We start from the raw sequence: 12,328 nt of genomic DNA, 5'->3' as shown, positions 1-12,328 counted from the left end.
TTCACATTGCAGGTTATTGTTGAACAGGCTGTAAAATGTGTTTGCTATCACAAAAAGCCTTTTTCTTTGTTAAACTGAAGATGGTGAACGGAGCATATATATAAAAGTCGCCATAAACCAGATGATTTTGCTCGTTCACACACCTGACTAAAGTGTGCCGGCCAAAGCAGACTGTAGCCGCGCAAATGAAGCGCTGGCTGTGAAACTAAGCTGCCAAACAGCTGATGGCCGGTGAAATATGGAGGAGGAAGAACCAACAGCCCGTCAGCGAGCATCAGAGTCACTGTATTCAGTGGCTTAGCCTGCAGCCTGAGGCTTTCCAGCTATGCAGACATCCTGACAATAACATCGCAGCAGCTTATCAGGCAGCCAAGCATGCGGCCAGCCCCGACAGACATGCAGTGTGGTCAATAAGCCTGCAGGCCGGCCGGCCTGGCGCGGGCGCAGCCAGTCAGCAGCTCAAGGTCAGCCGTTCAAGCAGAAGGATGGAGATCCACATGTAATCATCCCGCTTTCCTTCAGCGGACGGTTTCAGGTGGGACTCTTTGTGCTGTCGGTTTTGAGTACGTTTCTCTGTGAGCTTAATGGTCACAAAATGGAGAAACACTAGAAAAAGAAAGAGTTTGCAGTTCCTCCATCTGAGCCCTTAGCAGTAACGGCAGCCTGAGACCTCTCTAAAGGTGACGGACCGTGGCTGTCAGCCTGCTCATTTTAATGACAAAGCCAAGTCTCCTTGACCGTCACCTTCATTTAAATTCCAATTAGAAAAAGCTTAATTAATTTCTGATGGCTGATTAGTTCCGCCTCAGACCACTAGAGGTCAGTGGTTAGTTGAGCTGAAGCTGGTCGGGGACTCAGGACGGCTGCTCTGCCACAGACCGGACCGACCTTTGATGAGACCAAAGAAAATGACAGAAACGGGTTACCTGAACCCTTAGGTCCAGGAGAAGACTGACTATGATCGTCCAGAGTCTGACATACAGCTCGCACTAGACCTGGCAGCCCCACACTTTCTTCATTATTAAGGCAGCTGGTGAGTTCTGAGCCGCCAAGGCCCAAATTGAACGATTTCCTGGATTCAGACATGTAAAGCAAGCAGCTGAGCTGTGGATCGGACTGGTCTCTGCACAAACAGAAACCAGAGCCCAATTCAAATGTTTTTGAGTAGCAATCAGAACAGGGCCAAGAACAGAGGAGCTCCTCCGGCTCTGCTGGCGCCGGCTGAATGGATTCCTCTGACTCACAAAGGAGCTTTTCTGCTAAGGTGCTTAGAACGCGCTCAGGTCGTTGATATGCAAGGCGATGGGGCCGCCCCAGCTCGTCTCCTTCCCAGTTTAAAAAAAAAAAGGCTACAGACCCTATTCGCCCCCAAACTGAGCCGAGCCCCAAACCCAAAAGTGCCTCCAGCCCGGAGTCGTTGACTGTTTTATCCAGTCCTGGATCCATCCGGTGTCCGTTTGACCTATTTTCAGGAGATTTTCATCCATCACCTACAAGTCCTGCTAGAAGTCAAACTCCACATCCGTCCTGATCAGATCGATGGTGCTCCCTTCCCGCCGTTTCTTCCTCACACCGTCGCCATGAAAGCAAAGGGGCCAGCTCAGTCACACAGAGGACAGAGTCTCGGCGCTCCGCCATGACTCTAATTGTGAATTCATCACTGACAGAGCAGATCAATACTGTACTCTCTTCTCTGCACAACCCCCAACGACCTGAAGTTTTTTCCTACTGGAATTTTCTTTTTCCAACGGGGATTACACCCTTCAATTCAAGACCTCGCTCTCTGTGGAGACGCCAGTGGGTTGGAGGGAGCGGATACCCAAACCCCTCTCTTCTCTCATAATGACCTGGCCTTTGCGGACGGAGGAGCGCGCAGGAACAAAGACGAGTGGCGGCCGCGGCGTCCTCTGTTTTCCTCTGACCTTGCTGCTCCTGGAGAGAACCCCCTATGAACCGGCGAGGTGCTGAGTGAAGTCTGGGCTATTGAACCTGTGGGGGCTCACTGAGACACACAGCTTCCCACAGCGGCTCTTTGGCACTGAAACTCTGTAATAGTAGCTCTCTGGCTAATGCACTGCTGGGTGTTCAGGCAACAGAGGGGGGAGAGGGGGGGCTGTTCAGAGGCTGAGTGATCCAATATGAGCAAAAAGTCCATCTTGACGAGTCTTTCTCTTTGTTTGGAAGCTTTTTACATGCAGTTGATGAACCAGAATGTTGCGGTGCGAAGATGAAAGGCCGACCTCAGTCAGATGAGAAGATCTACGCTGACAGAACGGTTTCTGAGAATGTCCAGATGGACGGATGGCAGTTTGTTTCCCCAAGTGATAGACTCCAGAGGAGCAGCTGCAACACCTTCTCGGTCTGCCACAGCACAGTGAGACGCCGTTGTGTTTCTGTAACCCGCGGCCAGCACAAGTTCTCCATTCATTCCATCTAGTCCGGGTTGGTCTGAGCAGACCATGGCTGCTTATTTACAGCTTCTGTTTGCGTGTGTGTGTGTGTCTGTGTGTGTGTCTGTGTGTGTGTTTGGAATCACGTTGAGAAGACAAAGGCAAACTCACTGCTGTCGGTGCAAAAGCAAAAAAAAAATGTTATGTCATAGTTATGTGGTAGTAGTGATGACCATATATGGGGAGGATTTTGTTATGTGCAGACTGATATAGGCTTGACCTTTCTGAATGTTAAAAACATTTACGGAGCAAGAATTAACGGCCATAATTATAATGTATCTGAAAACACAAATGTTTTGGAGTAAACGTTAATCCATTATTGTGCCTTTTTCTCTACTTACAGTGTAATTACATGGCTGTAAACTGCTGTAGTGTGGGCGTGTCTAAATGCAGTCATTATTGTTTTAATTAAGATTTTCTTTTTTCCATCAACCAGGCTGCTGAGTGACCCCTTTTCTTTAGGTGACCTTTCAGTCCACGACCATTTGTGCCACACAGAACAGCTCTTCAGAAACGTTACAGCTTAGGTAGAAACGGTAAATCCATTTTTATGAGGCCACTTCCTAATACACATTTTCTTTGCTTAAATGTGTTAAAAAAAAACCTAGAAGGTTTGCTCAAATAGAGGTGAAATATGTACTATTTCAATTTTTAAAAGCAGCTTTTGATTTTAAAAAAAGAATTAGTTTATTTTCTATACTTCACTGCGTACAGTATCTTAGCTGTTCCCGTTCTTTTCTGGACTGAGAGGTCTGAGGTCTTTCCAGGTATCTGTTGTAGCCACTCCTCCAGCTTGGGGGTTACTGCCCCGAGTGCTCCAATTACCACAGGCACCACTGTCACCTTCACTTTCTATACTTTCTCCAGTTCTTCTCTGAGTCCCTGGTATTTCTCCAGTTTCTCATGTTCCTTCTTCCTGATGTTCCCATCGCTTGGTACTGCCACATCCACCACAACAGCTTTCCTCTGTTCTTTATCCACCACTACAATGTCTGGTTGGTTCGCCATTACCATCCTATCAGTCTGGATCTGGAAGTCCCACAGGATCTTTGCCCTCTCATTCTCTACCACCTTCGGAGGTGTGTCCCATTTTGACCTTGGGGTTTCCAGTCCATATTCTGCACACATGTTCCTGTATATTATTCCAGCCACTTGATTGTGGCGCTCCATGTATGCTTTACCTGCCAAAATCTTACACCCTGCAGTTATGTGCTGGATTGTTTCAGGCACCTCTTTGCACAGCTTACACCTTGGGTCTTGTCTGGTGTGGTAGATCTGAACCTCTATCGCTCTGGTGCTCAGGGCTTGTTCCTGAGCTGCCAGGATGAGCGCTTCAGTGCTGTCCTGTAGGCCAGCCCTTTCTAGCCATTGGTAGGATTCTTGATATCAGCCACTTCAGTTATGGTCCGGTGGTACATCCCATGCAGGGGTTTGTCCTCCCATGAGGATCTGTCCTCCAGCACTGTATCCTCTGCTCTCCATTGCCTGAGACATTCACTGAGCACACTGTCAGTTGGGGCCTTGAGCTTGATGTACTCATGCATCTTGGATGTTTCATCCTGGATAGTGGCTTCTACGCTCACTAGTCCTCGGCCTCCTTCCTTGCGGCTAGCATACAGTCTCAGGGTGCTGGATTTGGGATGGAACCCTCCATGCATGGTGAGGAGCTTTCGTGTTTTAACATCCGTGGTCTGTATCTCTTCCTTTGGCCATCTTATTATTCCTGCAGGGTATCTGATAACTGGCAGTGCGTAGCTGTTTATTGCCCGGGTCTTATTTTTGCCATTGAGCTGGCTTCTCAGGACTTGCCTTACTCGTTGGAGGTATTTAGCTGTTGCAGCTTTCTTTGTTGCCTGTTTCAGGTTGCCATTTGCCTGTGGAATTCCAAGGTACTTGTAACTGTCCTCAATGTCTGCCATTGTTCCTTCTGGGAGTGAAACCCCTCTTGTGTGGACTACCTTGCCTCTCTTTGTCACCATCCGGCTGCATTTCTCGAGCCAGAATGACATCCCAATGTCAGTACTGTAGATCCTGGTGGTGTGGATCAGGGAGTCAATGTCACGCTCGCTCTTAGCATATAGCTTGATGTCATCCATGTAGAGGAGCTGACTGATGTTGGCCCCATTTCTGAGTCGGTATCCATAGCCAGTCTTGTTGATTATTTGGCTGAGGGGGTTCAGACCTATGCAGAACAGCAGTGGGGACAGAGCATCACCTTGGTATATCCCACATTTGATGGACACTTGTGCAAGTGGCTTCCCATTGGCTTCAAGGGTGGTTTTCCACAGCTTCATTGAGTTTCCTATGAAGGCTCTTAGAGTCCTGTTGATGTTGTACAGCTCCAAGCATTCAGTGATCCACGTGTGTGGCATTGAGTCATAGGCCTTCTTGTAATCAATCCAGGCTGTGCACAGGTTGGTGTGTCGTGACCTGCAGTCTTGAACGACTTTTCTGTCTAACAAGGAGTTGATGTTTGGCTCCTCTGGAGTCTCTACCAATGTCCTTACCTGAGACTCTTTCTTGGATGTCTGCCACTGTGATGGTTACTGGATTCTGTTCAGGGAGGTTGCTATGTTCTTTTCTCAGAGAGACCAGCCACTGGGTATTGCTATTATGTGCTGTAATCAATATAGGCTGGACCAGTTACCAGTCCATTAGCTGCACCTTCTTCATCCTCCATTTGCACTGTTTACACTATTGTACTTATTTATTGTTCTGACCTTTGTGTTTTTTTCTTTTTTTTCTTTTTTATTGTTAAGCGTTTTATGAGGCACATTAGCACCGCAGCAAATTCCTAGTCTGTGAAACTTCTCTGTTCACTGAAAATGGCAATAAATTGAATACCTTGAATGAATAACACTTTCTCCCATACACTTTTCCATTACTGTTCAGTTTTCAGCCTTGGTGGGTCTGATCGGCTGTTTTGACCCTGCCACTAAGCGTACACTTTCGCAGGTTGAGTTGCAAAGAGCCTGTTTATCCGTCTGGCTTCGTTGTCTCTCGTGTACTTCTTTAGGCGGCTGCTCAAGGCTAAGAGCCTGTTTCCAGTGCTTCAGGTATGGGCATCTGGCTGTATCTCTTAGGTACTTGCTTTCTCATTGTACCTCTTTGAGCCTCTGTCAGCTTACTCACATCCCTCCGAGGTGCCTATATATACATATATATATATATATATATATATATATATATATATATATATATATATATATATATATATATATATATATATATATATATATATATATATATATATATATATATATATATATTAAAAAAATAAATAAATAAAAAAAAAAACATTCCTGTTTACTCTGTCCACAGTCTGACCACAGTGTCATCTATCTACCTCATTGCCACCTATGCACTTTGACATGTCTACGCACAGTTTTTTCATACGCAATTTTTGCACTATTATCTCGGCACTCTCCAATACAGTTTACAGCTTATATTGCACACGTGTATATACTGTTTATTTGCTTGTTTGATTTTATTATATTACAATGTTATCTTTACTACTTTTCCCTTCCTTACTGTTCTTGCACTGATGGTGATGCTTAAATCTCATTGTACTATGCACAATGACAATAAAGCCATTCTATTCTATTCTATTCTATTCTATTCTATTCTATTCTATTCTATTCTATTCTATTCTATTCTATTCTATTCTATTCTATTCTATTCTATTCTATTCTATGTAGATATATATACAGGGGTTGACATAGCCCAGAAATTTGCACTTGCCCACAGGGCCAGTAGTTTTTGAAACTTACTGGCCCTGCCTGAAAGTTACTGGCCCGACACCGCGCACAGCGAGACCCGCCGCTCCGCAGGTGCTTGCAACTTTAGGGGGGTCCGGGGGCATGGCCCCCCGGAAAATTTTAATATGGTGCAATTTGGTGCATTCTGGTGACATCTAGCACTTATTTATACACTTTTCAATGACTAAAAATAGAGCATATCAAACTTAAATCTGCTCTAGTCTGTTTCAGATGTTTTGAAGAGAGCGCTGCAGTGTAGTAGGAAACACTAGTTAAGAAGTTTTCATGCTGCTTCTAATCACTGCTATTTCACATTTGTTCCTAATCAATAGTTAAGAAGTTTTATTGACTTTTTTGCCCTGACTGCCTTAAGGTTCTGCTTTTTGTTACTGTTGCAAAGTTACATTTACTTTTTAGTTACTTTAGTTACCTAATTAAATTAAATAATTGAAAAATTAAATACAATTAAATTACTGAGATCATTCAGCTAACTAGAAATACTTACTGCTTACAGTGTTGTAAAGAAAAACAAAATTAAGTAGTTTGACCTTATACTCCATTTGAGTCTGAGATTCAGGTATTTTGAGTTGCCTTTGATTCTTTGACATTCAGCTTAAAGCTTAGTGCATACAGTTTCATCTTCAATGCATTCATTAAATATCTTGCTGTCCATAGCACTAATTCCACCCGTCACTCCATCTAACATATTCCTAACTATTCCTGCCATGTCTTCCACATCTCTGACATGCTTCAGTCTCTCTTCAGTGACGGTGTTGGATTTATGATCATCGCGGTGAAAAACCACCAGGGGGCGCTGATATGTGTGTCAGTTTAAATATATCTGCCTAAAATGTAATAATAACCCACTGGCTTGTTCCTTCGTTGTTGCTGTTTAACATTGTTTAGTATTGAATTGTTACATTCAATAAAGTTTGAAAAAAAAATTGAGTGAGCGCGTGCCGCGTGGTGCTCGGCAGTGACAGCCGCGCGCGCAGGCGGGAGAGGAGGAGAAGAGTGAGAAAAGGTTTCCCATAGAAACCCTTGAAGTCTGAACACAGGACTAGCAGAAAAAGTGAATTATAAAGACGAGGTAAATCTACACGTTTTCGCAAAATATACTTTATTGTAAAAGGTGAAAAATGTATTAATTGTTAGATATGTGGCTGGGTGGCTTGGTTGGTAAGGTGACAAGCTACCATGCAGGAATCCAGGGTTCGATTCCCGGAGGGGAATAAGCAATGGTACTGGGGGGCAATTACCATATCAATGGCGAGCAGTTAACATCACCCAGTGGGGGTCCTTAGGCAAGGCCCTTAACACTACTGCCTCCCGAGCGCGGTTCAGCTGCAGCTCACCGCTCCCCCAGGGGATGGGTCAAATGCGGAGAAGAATTTCCCCATTGAGGGATGAATACAGTATAAATTTATTTTATTTATTTTATATTTTAGTGGCCCGAGCGGACAAGTAAAAACTAAAGTCTTGTGGTCCGCACTGCTCGAAAAACAGGACCGGGCCAGCGGACAAATGGCTATGTCGAGCCCTGAATATATATAGAGGGATGTATATATATTTTGTCTTCTTTTAAAAACAATTTTTTTTATTTGATTACCTTAAATAAACCAACTTCAATTCCAAAACATATTCAGAAGAACTAAAGATCTTCCAGGAATTGAAGTGGAGGCAAACTAGATCCGATTAATTCTGCTATATTAAACACCCACACTTATCCGTTCTCCACGTTTACATATTCATCCTGGGACTAATGCAGTTACCAATACTGTAATCTGTTTGGCAGTCGCATGCTGCAAAAAAGTCATTACATGTGAGCCTTTTTTAATGAACAAATCTAATGAAGTGCACTAATATGTTAGCAGCAAGATTCCTCTCACCTTGGGGGGGTGATGTATGCATGTGGGTGGGGGCAAATGAAGGGCTTAAGTGGTTTTGACATGGCTGAAACGCATCCCTGAGGACAAAAGGAGGAATCAGTTGAAGGGCAAATCTCAACAGATTATGATTTTTCATCCTAGTGTCATCATGGAGGCGTCACCGGCAGACGGTTGACTTCTGGAGGAACCAAGAGACGGAGAAGAAAGTGTCCTGATGTGATTCTATGCCGCGTTAAAGCCAATAATGGGATGAACTGCTCCAACATTTACTAATCTGCTGTCTCTGAGAATCTTCTGACATAAACGAGCCAAACCGCGAGGCTTGATGGATTCATTAGCTTGGAGGAAAGAAGCCCCGCCCACTCAGACACTGTTCAAACCTGCTGTCTGCATCATTCATGTACGACAGAGATTTAGGGCCAGTTTACAAACAATCTTTTTTTAAATTGCAACTTAAAAGTTCTTATGAGAAAAAAAGTCAGAACTGTTAAATTACGAGAATAAAGTCGCAAATTGGGACCAAACAAACAAAAGCAGCTATTACACACAAACATGAACACACACAAGCACGCGCAAAAACACACTCAAACATTTATGCACACTGTGTATTCACGTTTGAGTTTTTTTGTTTGTTGAGTGTGCATATTTGTGTTTGTGTGTCTGTGCACACACACAAACTCATGTAGCGAAACGTAAACAAACAAGTACAATAAACAGAATCACACAAATGCCTGAAAACATGCACACACATAAACACAGTAAAATGCAAAACATACACACATAAAGAGGCACAAACATGCACTCACAAACCAATAAAATGCTCACAAACATGAATGCACAAATAAAACATACACAAGCGCACATGCACACACAAAGTAAAATGTAAACATCCATGCACACACAAAAACAGACACACGAAGCACACACATGCACGCACAAACAAACCAATAAAATGCTCACGAATGCACAAAAAAATCGTACACAAAAACACGCATGCACACACATAAACGGTAAAATGCAAACATGCACACAAAAACAGACACACAAAGAAGCACACACAGACACACAATATGAAAAAAGAAAGCAGAACATTATAAATGACATGGAAACAACAAACTTTAAGTGTAATAAATTGAAACACGTCTCTTTTTCTCATTAAAGTCGCAGCAGTAAAGATGCGAATGTTAATAAAAACATTTTAACGAATAATAAAAATTAAAAAGCCACCCCCCTATCCTTTAATCGCTTCAAGAAGATCTCCTGGCTTATTAATACGTCAATTGGTCTTAGATTAAACATGAAGAAGCCTTCCAGGCGCTGATGGTGAGTCATTTCAATACCAAGCTAACAGTTTTATCCACACGTGTCAAAACTGACACAGGAGCTGCAGATTTCATGAGAAAAAAATTCCTCTTTACCTTTTACACACACTTATATCTGCTCATATTCTAAACAGACGTGACATTGATAAATTGCCTTGTTCACCTGTTAAATGTCACAAAAAGCATAACATACTTTCAGATTGAGGAACTTTTGGTACAGTAAATGGAAACACTTTGAAAACAATGAAGTTATGCATCATTTTCTGCTTTTTTTTGCTCACTTGAAATACCAAGAATACCATCATAACTTGTAAAATGTCAAGAATAATTTAATGGAGCAACAACAACAACAGCAAATGTAAATCCTTGTCTTCATGTAAACAGCAGTTGTTGTGGGATATTGTCAGCAGGAGTGCTCATTAAACGGAAAAACCTAGATATGCTGTGGTGTGCGCGCGTTTCTGTGGCTGACACTAAGCCACAGCTGCCATTGGCTTTAATAGATTGGATTCTCGGGCTGTGACAGACACAGCGGTTGGCGTCTAATGTGAGTGTAAGTGACGCAGACTGGGTGAGAAACGATGTTTGTTTCTGTCGCTCGCAGAGGTCTGTGCATGTGTGAGAGCGTTTGAGGATGTAAGCGAGTCAAAGGAAGACCCTCCACTTCCTGCGGTCCTGCGGCACACGCGCCGCGCCACGCTTCGGCTGCATCTGAGAGAAACCAGAGGCCGCATAAACGGACAAGACACAACTGGTCATCTCCAGGGTATGGGGTTCTGTTTGTGCCAAAAATATGTTTTTGCGTCCATTGTCTACGTCTACTGAACATTTTTTCATGTCTATGTACTAAGCAATATTTTCTGCGTGCCCATACTTCTTAGATTGTTACTTTGTATTTGCTTTGTGATGTTTTAGCTTGCTTTATGTCTAAAACTTTGCTTTATGTCTTTGTTATTGTCGTTTCCCCGTGTCGTGTCGTCGTTTCCCCATGTCATGTTGTTAGATCTTGTCGTCTGTCAAATTTAGCCAAAGTCGTCAGAGAAGTCCCTCGTACGGCCGGTAAATGGTTTCCCGTTCTTTCATTAAAGGTTTACTGTGGGAAAGTTCTTTAAATTCTGTGTCAGACCTGCTGCTTATGGGGTTCCGTTTGTGCCAAAACTTTCTTGACGAGATGGAGATTCGAGGCGACGAAATGAGGAAACGAAACAACGTACATAACGACACTAGCAACAGTTGCTAAGGACTTTCCTGACGGCACTGACAAACTGTCATGGTACCTCCGTCAGTCTCTCCTCCCCTCCCCACTCTGCTCTGCATTCCTGATTGGACCCAGCTGTCAGCACTCACCTCATCAGCCTGCCTGCCTACTTGAGAGGTTTCTTCACCGGCATTCATCGCCAGTTCGTTGCCCCTTTATGGTGCATTACCTGGTCTCAAGTTTTGTCTCTTGTTCTCGATACTCATGTTTCATGCTAATTATTATTCTCTGGCTCATCTTCAGGACAAAAATTCCACGAGTGTCTACCTGAGTCCTCTCATCACGAGCAGCCTGATCTCCAGCCGCCTCCAAGAACCTCCAGCCACGCCACAGTTCCAGACCATCCACAATTCCAAGCCTCGCCACAGCTCCAAGCCACGCCTCCACTCACTGCCACACCACAGTTCCAGACTATGCACAATTTCAAGCCTCGCCACGACTTACCTCAAGTCCCAAGTCCCAGTTCTTCTCCACGTCACGACCACAACTCACACCTCGTCACTGGTCCTCTTCCCGAACAATAAATCATCTTGTTTTCCAACTAACTCTCTGGTGCTCTTTTCGGGTTCCAGCATCTGGGTCTGTTTTGCTTAAGCGAATCATGACAGAAACGACAATAACAAAGACAAAAGCAAAGTTTTAGACATAAAGCAAGCTAAACCATCACAAAGCAAACACAAAGTAACAATCTAAGAAGTATGGGTACGCAGAAGATATTGCTTAGTTCATAGACCAATGTTCAATGAACTCGTTCAGTTGACAGACAATGGACGCAAAAACGTACTTTAAGATCATAGATCATGTACATTTTTTTCTACGGCATGCCGTGGGTGACAGATTGTAGCGACCACTTTTAAAACACGTCAAGGTAAAGGCACATATGTGTCACAGGCAAACCCATGCATGCTGCAGCCGTGCAGCTTACGAAGCACTAGAGTGTGGCTTGAAGACGCCACACAACATTATCACTCGTACGTCATAAGTGACTTACTTTAGCCCTATCAATACTTCATACACTTACCACACACACATGACAATGGTACATTCCGTTTTCATGACATCCTTTGAGTTGGCCGTATGACCGTCATGACACTCCCCCTGAAGATGCAGCCTCTCCAGTCTACAACCTTCCGTGGACCTGGACAATCCAAACACCTGCAGCACCGGTACGAATGCATCTAAGACTTAAGGTGAACGTTGACGCCTTTATGACACTTTTCTTTGGTTGATGTCATAAATAATTTTACAGTATTTTTGTGGCTGCGCATTTTTCCCCCAACAATTTTTCTTTAAAAAAAAAAAGATTTTCATTTTTAAGCTAGATAAATTGAGTATAATTTCTGTATTTGTTAGTTTGTCGTTCTTGTTTTCCTCTTTAAGTGTTTCTCTACTTTCTTTCAGTTACCAAAGGTGTTTTAAGGCTTTTTGTAAGGCTTTTTTTTGTTGCATAGCATTATATTTGTTTACCATAAATAAGTAAACCAAAAAATAAATAAATAAGCGATTTTGATGTGAGGCATCAAGAAGTCACACAAATGCTGATAAATTTACCCCCAAAGCAGCATTTCTGGACCCAGTGGACAGCTGAATGATCCCATGAGCATCCAGGAGCCGACCAAGGCGGAGCAAAGGTGAGCGATGAGGCCCGATC

At 43.5% G+C, this 12,328-nt stretch overlaps 1 long non-coding RNA gene across 2 annotated transcripts in view; it reads left to right on the top strand.

Annotated features, from left to right (window-relative positions):
- LOC105354282 overlaps positions 1-11,945 on the top strand; it is a 35,798-nt gene extending 23,853 nt beyond the window's left edge. Inside the window, exons 1-3 of one of the 2 annotated variants that reach the window (XR_002873435.1) lie at positions 7,770-10,185; positions 10,423-10,837; positions 10,921-11,945. This is a non-coding gene — a long non-coding RNA (uncharacterized LOC105354282). Of the gene's footprint in view, positions 1-7,769; positions 10,838-10,920 lie in introns of those variants that run through there. The other variant, XR_002873434.1, reaches the window with a different exon arrangement.
- Positions 11,946-12,328: the final 383 nt, after the last annotated feature.

Source organism: Oryzias latipes, chromosome 6 (assembly GCF_002234675.1).
Source record: "Oryzias latipes chromosome 6, ASM223467v1".
Classification (NCBI taxonomy): domain Eukaryota; kingdom Metazoa; phylum Chordata; class Actinopteri; order Beloniformes; family Adrianichthyidae; genus Oryzias; species Oryzias latipes.
Note: the sequence above shows the minus strand (reverse complement) of the source record. Positions and strands in the feature narration are given on the sequence as shown.